Below are 13,962 nucleotides of genomic sequence, written 5' to 3' on the forward strand. Positions count from 1 at the left end.
TTTTAACCCAAACCAAGGACAAATTTGCTGTCATGCAGAGTTTGTGATGAGGATTGCTGGACATAAACTGCACAATGATGAAAACCAAAGCAATGGCCCTGTGAGGAATGAGTGTCTCTGAGCCACGCTGGATGACCTGTGTTCAAACAAACAGCAGCAAAGCAGCTGGAATCCAACCTCCTTCCTTTGGGGACAGCTCCAAATGCTAGCCCATGAGATCATGACAAAGATTAGCTGTGCATCTTTACCTGTATCCCTGACATTACACACCCACCTCCTCGTGCAGTGATCGGCAGATTGTCACTGTTGGCAGATGCTCACAATATGCTATTTCCTAGCAGCTGTGGAAGGATGACTCCAAAACCTCAGGAATGGAAAGGAGACACCCCAGGACATGACTTTCTGTTTTACCCAGGGACCTTCATCTTCACAGTATAGGTTCTCTGAGAAAACAGACATCCAGTGACAGGCAATCATCTAGCTTTGCAAGCCATCTGACAATTCTTTTTTTCTGTTGGTAGGTCCTCCTTATTTTCAATTGCTCTTTTTCATTGAGCAAAATCATCTGTATCATCAGGACTCTTCCGTCATGAAACATGAATTTTAGAATGAAACACTGTCTTGGCAGCAGCAATAAGGCATCTGGGCCAGGCAAGGAGTGAAACCAGCCAAACAAGGTGACTGGAATTAGTTTAAATGAGGAAAGAAATCAGCAAGCCCCTGAGGGAGCAAGGTATGGGACAGACTCAAAAGATGGCATGTAATTAAATTCTTGGCCGTGCATGTGCAAAGTTTAGAGCAACACTTTCCTTTGTCCTTCTCTGCTCCTTCCCCCAGGCAAAGAGCCTGCGTGGGAGTTTGTCTGCCTTGACTGGTGCTCTGAGACAGGAGAGTGGGGGCTGCTCTGGGCAGATCCAGGGCTTTTGGGGGACAGCTCCTCGTTCTATGTCTTTGCTGCTTTCCCAGTTGTGTTTCAGCGTTTAGACCATGCATGGCACCAGAAAGTCACAGTTCCTGCAGAAATGAAGGTTCCCTGGCTCTGTACCACGCCGCCTGTTCCCGGACTCCCGCTCCCCTCCTGATGTCCCTGCTCCCCCTTTTCCTCCCTTCTGCGGGCAGCTCACTGCCTGCGGCACTGCAGCCTGCGGAGCTGCAGGGGTCCTTGACTAATAACTGAATAGACTCAGCTCCCTCGCTGTTTCACCACCTGTATTCCCCAGCCTTCAGCCTAGCAACTGGAGGATCGTACATAACCAACCGTCTGACTACAGGGAACTGCCCCTACTAGATGCCGCTGCCGCTGCTTGCTTGAGGCTTGCTCAGTTTCTAAGCTCCCCCAACAAGCTCTGCTTTCCGCTGCCTGGAGTCCGCACATCCCCTCACCATCTTCAGTTTGTCCTCAGCAGGTCACGCAGCCTGTTTTGCTTCTACCTGCAGTTTGCAGAAACTGCCTTCTCCTCTGGGGTGATGGGGGAGTTCTGCTAAATCGGCCTGGGCTGAACCCCTTGCAACAAAAGCTGCTGCCTTTCGAGTTTTCATGTTGACCTGAGGAGACAAACCCCAGTGCGAAGCCAGCCGAGGAAGGCCAAATGTACTGAGGAGAACCAGCAGGGCAGGGAACTGCAAAAGAATTGAAAACTTACTTTCCGTCTAACTTCAGTAACTCTTTCTGGCATCACAGACTCGCAGTAATAAGCATCAATAGCAGGTGCACTTGCTGTGGATGAGAATTTGAGTCCTAAAGCTCAGCAGTTTCCTGTAGGAAAGGATTGCTGAGCAGCAAGGTGTGTGAAAGAGCATTTAAGACCGTAATAAGGCACTTTGTTGTCCCAGGAGAAATGTCTCCTTCTCCTCCTGCCCCCACCCCTGCAGTCAGCAGGGCCAGAAGCAGCTCTTCTCTCCATACTCCCGAGTGCATTACCAGCAGTGCATCTTGCTGAGGTAAGACACTGCTGCTAAGGCAATTTGGGGTCCCACTGAGAGCAAGGACTACTGTCCCTCACAAGTGATGGGTGTCTGCTTCTCTGCTCCTTGCTTGCTACAGCCCCGAATATCCCATCCGCGCGACCTCCGCTACCCCACAGCACGTACTACCCTGGAAAATGTATTTGAACATAAGGCATAAGAACTCTGTTACTATATTTATTGTTCATGCACTTTGGGTTTGCACATACGATGACGTACGCTGCTGCTCTGCAGCATGGCGTAAGCTCTAGCACAGAATATAGCAGCGTATTGCAGCACACCCTCCTCTCAGTCAGAATTTTTAACATCCATCTTGAGTTAGCTGAGCAAGTGCGGCACAGGCAGGAGCAGCAGCAGAGAGGCTGCTCAGCTCTCGCTGACTGCAGCATCGGAAAGGCACCAAAGCGTTGGTACCTCGCCTGCCACAGCTGCAAATACCTGGGGTACTCGACATCTCGCAGCCTCCTGATGCTGTGGGTGTGACTGCTGGGGTCGGAGCTCTGGTTTCATTCACATTCATCTTGCAGAAGCAGAGCATGAAGGAGAAATGGAAAGAATAGGTCTGGTTTGTTAGTACTCCCCCAGAAACCAGCTACTCCTCATAATAATAAGCATTCCAGTTGCGTATCAGGAGAACATGAAGTGGGCTATAGAGTACAAATAATTTATTCTGCCTCACTAGAATATTAACTCAAGTTTAAGACAGGGGTATATTGTCTTTGATTTTTATTTCCAAACTTGGCGGGGCAGGGGGGGATGTTGGTTTTTTTTTGGGCTGTGCTGCTCTTATTTTCCTTCAACTACATCTGAATTCTCCCTTCCCCCTCCCAATTTAATACCTAATTTTTTATTCCTCCTTGCAGCTCTGCATTTCTTCTGTGTGTCTTGCTTTATTTTTTTGCTTTCTCTTTTATTCTTTTGAACTCCTCTATGCTGTTTTCTTTCCTCCCACCTTCTTTTTCCCCTCAGTCAGAAAAATCCAGCAAACCATTTAAGCTTGTTCGGAGTTAAGCTTGTGATTAAGTGCTTCCCTTAAGAATAACAGTTTCAAATACGCATTTCTTGAAAGAGACTCACAGTGTGAAGGAACCCGAGCTGGACCCACTTCAGCCATTTTCTTGGGAATGCTGTTTTTCTCTCTCTCTTTCTCAACTGCTTTAGTTTTAAGGCAGCTGGGGTATAAATAATCAATATCCCCATAGATGAGGCTGAGTAGTGGAGCTGTAACAGCCTCCTGCCAGGTCCAACAGCCTAAGTGAGGCACAGCCTGGGTAATTCAGAATTTATAGCACCCCAAGAAGTAGGCAACAATTTTATTGGACACCAACAGCAACACTTTCCAGGGATCTTTATTTGGCTGCCAGGGTATGAGAAAAAGCTGCTAAACAGTACTGTACTGAGTTTCCAGGCCATTGTCCCAAGGACTATACACTAAGCTGCTGGAAACAATGATTTATCCCACTGGATTTGTTAATTATAAGATGAATGGGCAACCAGAAACATATTAGCAAGGAAAAAAAGAAACCCATGTGCAGTGACCATATGCTCCTGAAATTTATTCTAAATAATCTTAAGCTATTCAGAGCAATACATCTTTGACTTTTTGAATGTTTACAGATGTTTTTCTAGTGTAAGGCCCAGTTAAACACATGCCTAACATCACACTCAAGAGGAGTTTCACTGACATCCTCTGGGTTTCTAGTGTGTATGCACTAAAGACTATAGAGTTTCACTGACCTGGCAACTGCTGTAATGTGGACAATTCCTTGGCAACTAAGCACCAGATATAACCAGATTATAGGATTATGTTCTGTGCTCTGTGTGTGTATGTGCACAACTGTGAAGTCTCCCCTCAAAGCCACCTGGGGCTATACAGATATAAAACCTGGAGACTTGCAGTTCCATGGACTCCCACTGGCAACCAAAGTACCTTTTTTCCATCAAGGCTTTTGCATTGAAAACATCTACTTGCAGTTAATGTTTTATTTTGGTGATGGCCCGCAGCATGCCCTCTGGCAGTACATAAAAATGGTAGTGGAAGAGCAAGAGACATTTGTTTGGCCATGTATTTATGTTCAAGATTTAGGAAGGAGTTAAGATGTCAAAGAGAAAATACCAATAACTACAATGGATCAACTACTATAAGTAATGCTCAGCAGAACTGAGAACTCAAACCCCAGCAACACCTGGAAGTTTAGGCAAAAGGCTTAGTGCATGTATTTAGCTCTTTAGAGCATGGCAGCAATCACTGGGAATACACGGAAGCTTAATAATTGAGACATCGACACTAGTATTTTCCATCTGTTCAAAGCTGTCATACAGAGACTATTTCCAATCCTACCCATGGCTGAAGCAGGAGGATGTACGTACAGGGATTGGCAGGGAAGCAGATTCTCAGTGAACGTGTTCAAATCAGACACACATGCGTAAGGGGGGTGCAACTCCACATATACACTAACGCTGTAGCTTTCGACACCTTGGCAAAATGACTGACAAAGGCAGCGGAAGAAACGGCAAAGCAAAGTTGACATCCAAGCTTTAGCTCACCATTGCTTGTTTTCTATGTTTCTCATTTGTTTGTCCCTGGGAGTGTTTCACACCATTGCCAACAATTGCATAAGGCAACTGTGGAGGGACATCCCCAATTTCTTGATTGAAACATCTATTGCATTGCACTGGGCTCAGATTAGAGTTTTTAAAATTTGAAATTTAAGGAAAGAAAATTAAAAAGTCTTCTAACGGGAGAGGAAGACATCTGCACCAGCCATATTCATGCACAGTGAGCTCGCAGCCCTCCAGCTGGGCTGGGGACTTTCCTGTAGTGTTGATTCTTGCAAGTGTTTTAAGCAGCGCAATGTGGGATTGATTGTCAGTGGAATAGGTCAGCAGGCTGCTGGGTAGACTCCCCTGTTTCTAAGGTGTCAATAAAACGTCTGACAAGTTTTAGATGATCTTGGAAACTGTAGTACGCTGAGCTTTGTTAGCCGCCTTGGGAATAGGAGCTCTCTTGCTGCCCTGGGAGGGACAGCTGTTTACATACCCTTAGATCCTGTTGTGCATTTAACCTAGGATTACACAGAGGCAGGAACACCAAACGTTTGATGGCTTGGCGTTGCTTGCAGTGCGAACAGAAGAGAAGAGAGTTTTTCAAAGACCTCACAGGGGTAAAGAAGAAAAAGCACCTCCTTGTCCTTGACTCCATATGAGGAGACGGAACATAAAATACCAGTCATTACCTCCCGTCACATCGCAAAACTCAGAATTACACAGTCATTCCAGCTCACTCCTGGCCCCTGCATTTGTTGGAGAGTGCCACCCCTCTCCGACAACGCAGGCAGGTGAACGGTCCCTGGCGCGGGGAATCCCAGGCAGAGGTGGGGAGGTGCTGGGGGGGATGGGGCAAGTGGCCAGGGGAGACGGGCAGTGTGGGAACATCTCCAGTGGATTCCCCTTCGGGTTTTGGGGGAGCTCCAGTCCCCAGGGAAGATGCTCCCTCCTCTCTGCTGGCCCACGAGCAGCATCGGCTGGCAGCGAGGAGAGGGAGCGCCTGGCAGGGAGCTCGCCTGCCGCCAGGGAAGAGAAATAGCAATCTCTTAAAACAGCCATAAAGAGGGAAAAGCAATTATAATTTGTGAAAGTGATAATAGATAACCAGTTACCATTTAATAGCTCTACCAAGATATCTTGGAGGATATCTCCTATCCACATATCTCAGAATTTATTCCATTTCTTTCATTATTCAGATTCATTTTGAATTCGGTGCCAAGAGCACCTTGGCACCATGGAAGACTTTTAATATTTTGATTTGTTGTATCATCAACCTGCCTTGGAAATGAGCTTCAACTAAGCAGGCAGAAGACAGATTCCTTGCCACAGATTCTGTTTTTATTTAATAGAGGCCAGGAGAAAAAAAGAGGAGGGAGGAACTCGGAAACTTTGTTCGTTGCTGTGGCTTTAAGATTCTTTGGAAAATCAGTTATCAAGAGGTGGCCCTTTTTGGGAGATTCAACCGATATTATGATGTTCAATTAAGCTTATTGAAAGAAGATTAAGAGACAATTTAATCACAGTTTGTGAGTACCTACATAGGGAGAACATTTGATACAAGAGGGTTCTTTATTCTAACAGACAAAGGCATTAAATTGCTGGAACTTGAATTCAGCAAAGATTAAATTAGAAAGAAAATGATTAAAATTTATTTTTTTAACAGCAAGGGCACTTTACCATTGGAACAAGTGATCAAGACTGTCCAGAAATCCTGGCTTTAAATCAAGAGGAGATGAACCGATCTGCTCTATTCCAATAGTTGCTCAGGTTTAGGGTTAGGCAGTGCCGCCCTGGGGGCTGTATGTGCCTGCTGACTGTAGGTCCCTGGGGCCCGTGTCCTTCTTGCTGAGCCGAGCCCCCTGCAAGAGGGTCCCTTGGAGACCCCAGGCTCAGACCACTGCGATGTGCCTGGGGTGAACTTCGGTAATGAGGGGCCGTATCCTGCCTGCGGCGTGGCTGAGCCTCCTGGCAATGGTTGGCAGGCTGGGAAGTTCGACGTGTATCACACAGAAATTGAATTATTCCAGGTCTGACAGAAAGATGACACTTTCTAGCACTGTAGCTTCAACGATTATCCTGACCAAAAAACCACTGACTGTAAGGAAATTAAAAAGAAAGTGCAAGGCTATTTCAGTCAAGGTCTAAAATCCTAAACTGATTCCCATCCTGAGCTGTAAAAACAGAAGATTCCTTTCCCAAGCAGTACAAGCCACCTCACACCACAAAACCACTGGGAGTTATAAATCTCCTAGAAAAGAACTTATTTTTCTCCTAATTTTCATGTTAGCTGCAGTCCACTGTCTTCTGATTACCAGTTTTGGCATCTAGGTGTAGTAGTGATGTAAACATCAATATTTTAACGTCAAAAGAAGAATACAAAATGAAATTGAATTCCAGCAAGTATAAAGGAAATACAACAGTGGCTTTCCTATTGAATCCTCTGCAGATTCCAGATAATGGATTATTCATAGACCTTCAGCTTGTAATAAGGTGCCCTTTATTCCTGGAATCTGAAGCATTTCTCTCTTAAACTGCGATTATTTTCTGATTCCATTACAAGTTCAGTTTTGACACAGTGGTACAATTTCCTTATCTCTCTTTTAAAAGTCATTGCATTAGACTGCGTAAATGAAAACAGCAACATTTTCCATGTGCTTTTTTTTCCATATGTGTGATTTTTATTAAGAAACAAAATCTGAGCGATGCTTCATAGCACAGCAAAATGGTGTGCAATGGGAAATACAGCTGCACCTTGCAGGTGCTTCTAGCTGATACATAAAAAACACCGCTTGGCCGCACACAGCAAGAGATTTTAGCAAACAGCAGAAGCGTCTGTAACTCCGACAACAGCGTTCTATCTGAAAAGACAGAAGAGATGAAGAATATCTGAAATAGATGCAAATCAGTAATTGATCCCAATTCAGCTAGGAACATCATCTTTTGCCTGGCTCCCGTACGTACATGACCATTCATTCACCCAAGGCCAAGTGTATACACAACTTCCTCACTGAGTGTGGATTGTTGGGGATGAAAAACATCAGCTCTGGGGGTTTTGGTCCTTGTTTGTTCGATACAAGATCTATTTCAGTTTGGTTATTCCTTGGGAAACTCAGCTGTGAAAACACCATGCAATTGTTGAAATCTGTATGGCTATATAGAAGGTAGATTTTGTCTTTCACAGATCAAGAAGTTCTCTAATTACCCGACACAGTTCCCCACGTTTATACAGCTGTTTTATTTCTATGGCATTTTTTTAGATATAAAACAAGGGTACAAATTGATTTCCCAGTTAGCACCATACAAAAATCACTCTAACACTTTTAATTTCTTTTTTTAAGTGGGATTTGAAAACCTCTACTGCACACATTTCAGCCTCTTCTTTTTTAAGACTAATCCTGCATTAAAAGAGGAGTTACTCAATGTTCTCACAGGCTTTTCCCCTCTCTGGCTTTTATGATCCTTTGCCACTGATGTTCAGACTGGCTTTAGACAAACTGAACTTCGAGGGCTCCATTTTCATTTATGAAATGCATACTAATGCGACAGGGTATTAGATGACATAATTAATATTGCAAAACTTTGATAGGTTCAGATGTTAGACCCTCGAGAAGAACTGGCTGTAAAGCAGATTAAACCACAGTCCACCATCAACTACCCCTTTTTAATGAATTTCTAAACCCTGATCACAGGCATGCAATGAGATTTGGCTGCCTTATTGTCTCCAACACTGCAATCCTCTGCGATGCTGATGACCTGTTAGTGTTACTTTGAGGAAAAAGCACAACTAAAGCAACTTCAGCATTGAATAACTGCCTGTTTAATAATATGGTTTACCAGAAGCAGCTCACTTTGCAGGAGAACTATAGCACAAGATAATTGACCTTAACACAGTTATGTGCCTTTGCCTTTCATTTGGGCCACACGACTAAATTTGTGGTCAACTACAGAGCCTGTGAGAGTGAACATGAAGGCATAATTAAAGGTTAGTAAGAGGTGGACACAAAAGGAATAGCTGTGAAATTAAAGTCCACTAACTCACTCTGGTTACAGGGACATAAACAAGCTCTCGGCTATGCAGAGTTCAAAAGGCCACCTGCGCAGGTAGCCCCAGGTTTCCATTGCCAGAGATTTCCAGGGCAGCAGAGACACAACATGCCCATCTCACTAAATGGATGAAAGAAACATTTTTGGTATGACTAAGTTTTCTTTACATTAGAAATTATACTTTCAAAGAAAGAAAACTAATTTCTGTGTTTCTAGCCACTGAGTAATCAAGACATAGGACTTCAACCAAGCTCAACATGGCTCATAGCCCTTTTGATCCTCAGAAAAAAGCCCCAGTGGTAGTACATCAATGTACAACCCTCTGGATAAGAAGGATGCATCATTCAGAGTTCAAATTAATGAATTGAGATTTAGGAGGTCAGAGCTATATTTGATTTCAAGTTATCCTATCCTCTCCAATGTAGTTCCAGCATGACCTTAGATATGTCACCTCTCCTCCTCATTATTTAAATTCCCTACCCATAAAGCGGGAATAAAAATATTTATACACCTCCAGGGAGTGCCACAAACCTCATTTGGTAACATACATTTAGAGATCATCATTTGGAACTTATTACAGTAATTATAGTGTTGTAAGAAATCCTTCCCCAAAAAGTCGGTTTTCAGGATTTTGTGATCCAATATAACCTAATAAAACGCAACTCTGAAAGAACCCAGGGCAAGCTCTGGGTGCAACACTGAACGTTTCTGAAGTGGTTGCAGTCCATAAGGATAAATCGACGCACGTTGAGAATTCATGAGTCCACACCTGCCTAGAATGTGCGGAAGTACCAAATTCAGGAGAGGTATATACCTGTTCTGGGATGATTGCTTGTTGTGATGAGAATGCAGAGAAAGCAATATACAACCCAGATGATTAAAGGCAAGAAGCAAAAGTCCACCGTAAAAGCAGCAGCCTAGAATGTGTGTCAAAAGTGAATTATGAAAATAGCCTCGTACATCCATGGCAATTTCACAGAGCCATTCTGATAACAATGAACACGACAGTGTGCAATAGGAATAACAATGCCTAGAATTATTTCAACCAATACATTTTTTTAAGGACAGTCACTTTAGTTCTCCCTTTGCATCTGTACATGGTACCTGAATTAATGATAAATATGACTGGAGCAACAAAAGGTTCTGCATTACATTCTATTATCTGCCCTCTCTTCCTGTCTGGAAGTGGTATGAAGATACTCCTTACAAGTGAACTGCAGATGAGCTTGTACTTAGTGAACCATAGTTTGTACAGAGAAACTAAGAGGCTGGGGGAGAACAAAAAGCCTCTCAGGTCACCTGGCGATTGCCTGCAAGGTTGTAGGGATCTGTGTAGTTTAATATTTCACTGCAATGCAATTTCCCTGCTGGGATCTCAAAGCACTTCACAAACATTAATGCTAAGATTCACACACGGTTATTACCTTGCATGGGTAATTTCCAGGGCTGAGTTTCGCTGCCGTTACCAAGGCAGAGCAGGGCTAGAGAGCTACTGAGGGAATGTATGAAAAGGCACCACTTCACATCAGCGAGGGTAGACATGATCAGGCCTCAGTGAGACAGTCTAAGTGTGCAGCTGTACAAAAGGAGAGACTGACACTGAGCAACTTCAATGGAAAGGAAAAGATACGCTTCTATGTACGAGCTATGTCACCTTCATCAGACCGACTGTTATGAAGCAGAGCATGGGCGTGGAAAAGCAGCAGCCTCAGCGTGGAAGGAGATATTTTAGGCACAGGGATTATTATTCTTCTGGATGCAGCTGGGAGGTGGGTGAAGGGCAGGAGGGGCTGCCCAGGTTTCCCTAACCCTTAACTGGGAGGTGTAAATGGTGGAGCAACAGCCCTCCCACCACCCCATCCACTTACTAAGCCTGCCCCGTGTAGAAACACAACACTATATGTATGAGGCAGACAGACACTCAGCGCCTCTAGCTTTTCTCAGGCAGTCCTATATTCCTCCTTCTCCCACTGGCTTCGTTATAGAAGTCTGGGCATGTCAAGTGATATCACCTTAACAGTGCTTTCCCACTGGACTGTTTCCTAAAGGCATTTAGAGCTTGAGACTCCAAAAGCACCTCCACTCATCTTGGCTTTGGCCACTGCCACTGCAGTGCTTTCTCCCTCTTCTGAGCTTCTCATAAGACCACGTATCTGTTTTAAAAACAAACAAACAAACAAACAAAATCCTAACCAGGCAACAAAAAGAGCCAAAACCCAGCTCATGTTTAGGCAGGCAACCTTGCTATAAGCATCATACCAAATGTCAACTGTAGACATTGCTTCCCTCCTACATAGGCTTCACTCTTCTACCTTCATGTTTTCATTGAATTAGGATCCCTCACTCCAGAGCAGAGCACTTTGTTGCTTTTCTTTCAGCAATTCAATTTTGCCCAATGTTGTGGGGAACAGCCTGTATTCAGAAAGTGAGTAAGGGCATTACTTCACTTTTACCAGTCTGCTTTAAACAAATATTAGAGAGCAGTGCTCTCTTGGGTACCATTATAGCAAACAGCAATTTTCAAGCAAGCCCCAGAGTAGATTGCTCCTGAGATGCTTCTGTACTTGTAGGATGTCTATTATGCACTTTGTGAGGGGGATGGTGGTGGGGAAAATCTTACTGACCTTATACAGGAATAACAGTCTACCAAGCTGATAAACTCTACAGTTTCTTTAGTATGTGCAGGGATTGAGCCTGTTTCACACAAACTTATTTTTCATTTCCTTTCTGAGTGCAGAACTAGGGCTCATGGTATGGACCCCTCTGCACAAAGAATGGGGCGCAGAGGTAGGACACAAGATGTTTGCTGTCCTCTCCCCCCTGTGTCTATCCCCCAAGCCTTATGTCCCCGTGGGAGACAGACAGCCTGCAGAGCAGCAGCATCAATTTGCTCTGAGCAGCATTTCCCAGCCCTCCGCAGATGAAAGTGTGTGCACAGTCAGGAAAGCTTATGTGTGTGAGCCAAAGCAAGAAGGGGCTCGGCTGCACTCTTCCAGCCTGCACTTAGTAGTGCTTTACACCACTTGCCTCTCCTTCCCCCAAATTGCCTTGTCTCCATTTCACTCCCCACCTGCCTTTTTTGCTTGCCTGCCCTGCTCAGCTCTTGCCGTGGAAATCGTGATGATTTCCCTCCAGCTCATCCCTTTCCATACCCCTCTCCCTCCTCACACCCCCTGGCCATTTGCCTCCATTAGGTCCTGCTGGGACAGACTCCCTGGAGCAGCTGTAACAGAGAGGCACTTTGTCCCACTCAAAACTCCATACATGCAAGGAAAATACAATGATTTCAGATCTGTTCCTCCCGTCACTAAGCAATGGGTAAGTATTTATTAGACTTCAAAACCTGTAGCTCACCTCTCCTATGTCAAGGGTCTCCCCAGCAGAGCTTAAAAGCAAACGGGTTAACTAATGTCTCTGTAAGGAGACCCTCACACGAGTTAAACGTGCTCCTTTTTAATAAGCTGCTAGCCCATGCAAAAAACTGATATGTGCCTGTCATCACGGCTTTCTAGTCATGACAGGGAGAGAACTCCAAACATTTCTGATTTATCTTTCCAGAATGAGAGCCCACAGAGTGACCAGATGTTCCCCATTCATTAGCTAACGAGGTTTGGTAATGCTGGGCTAGAGCTGGGAGCTGGGTGCTCTGCACACAGAGCTATTCCCACGGTCCAGTTCTTCCCCCCGCTGCTGGGATGGACTGTCAGCAATGATTTTGCTTAGAAGTTTGATCTGTAGGGGTACCGGCATGCCAGGAGCGATGAACGCATGCCTGTGTGTATAGTGAGGGAAACATATATTTGGTAGGGTCTACATACTGCCCAATATTGGATCAGGCCAGCTAGCTAAAATAGAGTTGCTGTCTCAGATGTACTTCATTGGTATTCTGGAGGCAGCTGGACTAGAGACTGCACAAAATTATTTTCAAACAAGAATTACAACTGGAAAGGCAAGAAGAGAGAGATAGAGAGAATTTGGGGGGCATTTGTCAGCTGAGAGCCTCAAGGTTGTATTCAAACTGCCTTGCTGATGACAGAATAAACACAAGAAAACCTGAAACAAATGGTGCTTTGTGGATCAAAACAACTAGATTCTGCCACAGATACTTAGCGTTAAAAGGCTTTTCATTGTGTAAAGAGGGAGTGAACCCAATCTGAATCCAGGATGAATGGAAAAACAAGACTCTCTTCTGCTAAACACAGGCTGGTAAGGGAGCTCTGGTCGGGGTAAACCCTGCACGCCCTTCTAAAGCCAGATTTATGCAACAAAGCAGCAATGCCTTACATGTTGAAGCACTATTCTCCTTCATATCTGCTATTGGGCTGATAGACATGATGCTTAATTCTGCCAAATTTGTCAGTCTTGACCTGCAAGTCTGATCTTCGGGAAATTCTATTCATTGCTGAATAAATAATGCATGGGCAGTCATGCATTTTTCATGCTAAGACTTTTAAAGGCCACTGTAGTGATGCATGTAAATTCAATTTTTTCTCCCTCTCTCTCTGTGCACACTCAACTGCTAAATAATTATTAACATCTGACTCGCAGCATGGTGAGCGGCTGCACCATCCAGAGAATCCACTGTTGCTTTGACACTGCTGCCTCGTCTCCACCCCCGATAAAGTCGAGGAGAGATAATGCCAGGCAATAGCAAAGCAATCTGTCTCTTTTCCTCCCCCACGCCCCCCCCCCCCATTTTTTTTTTTCATTTCTTTTTTATAAGGCTCTACAAAAACACATGTGTATGAAGTGGAGCAGAACAAAGGGACCAGCTTGTGGATTTGACATTCTTCTGGAAGCACACTAATCCCTTCCAGAAAAGCAAAGCTGGTGCCTTTATTTGTAGCTGTTGGCTAATCTGTGTGTCAGAGAACGGAGCGGACGATGGGGCTCGGGGCAGCTTTATCAGGCGAGTGACTGAAGGGCTGTGAGTGAAGGAGGGAGAAGCAATGCTGCTAAACAAGGGCTTAGAAAACAAAGCCAGAGAGTAAATCTGGCATGATGGAGGTCGGGAGCGGGAATGTTAAAGCCCTCCAGGTTAACTCCTGCACATTGATGTTGGTTGTGGGTGAGATCAGGACAAGGGCAGGGTCCTCCTTAGGGCTTGGGGATGCTGCAGGTGAGGCAGCATTGAAACACAGCGCAGCTCTTCAGCGACTCAGTGAAGGGGCTGTGATGAAGAAACCAGCTCCAGGTGACACTGCTGATGTAGAAAGGATCAGGAAAATGCCCCCTGTGCCATCCAGTCTGCTGGATGAGATTCATCAGGCAACTCTGGTCTCCTTTTTGGGAGGGGGATGAGGCAGAGCGTCCAAATCTTCATTAACTTAACCAAACTGCAATACCAGCCTTGCAGAGACGTGCCAGACAGACTGCTGAAGCAATAAATATGGAAAAGACAAACTA

The sequence above is a fragment of the Accipiter gentilis genome, chromosome 26 (assembly GCF_929443795.1).
Source record: "Accipiter gentilis chromosome 26, bAccGen1.1, whole genome shotgun sequence".
NCBI classification, from domain to species: Eukaryota; Metazoa; Chordata; class Aves; order Accipitriformes; family Accipitridae; genus Astur; species Astur gentilis.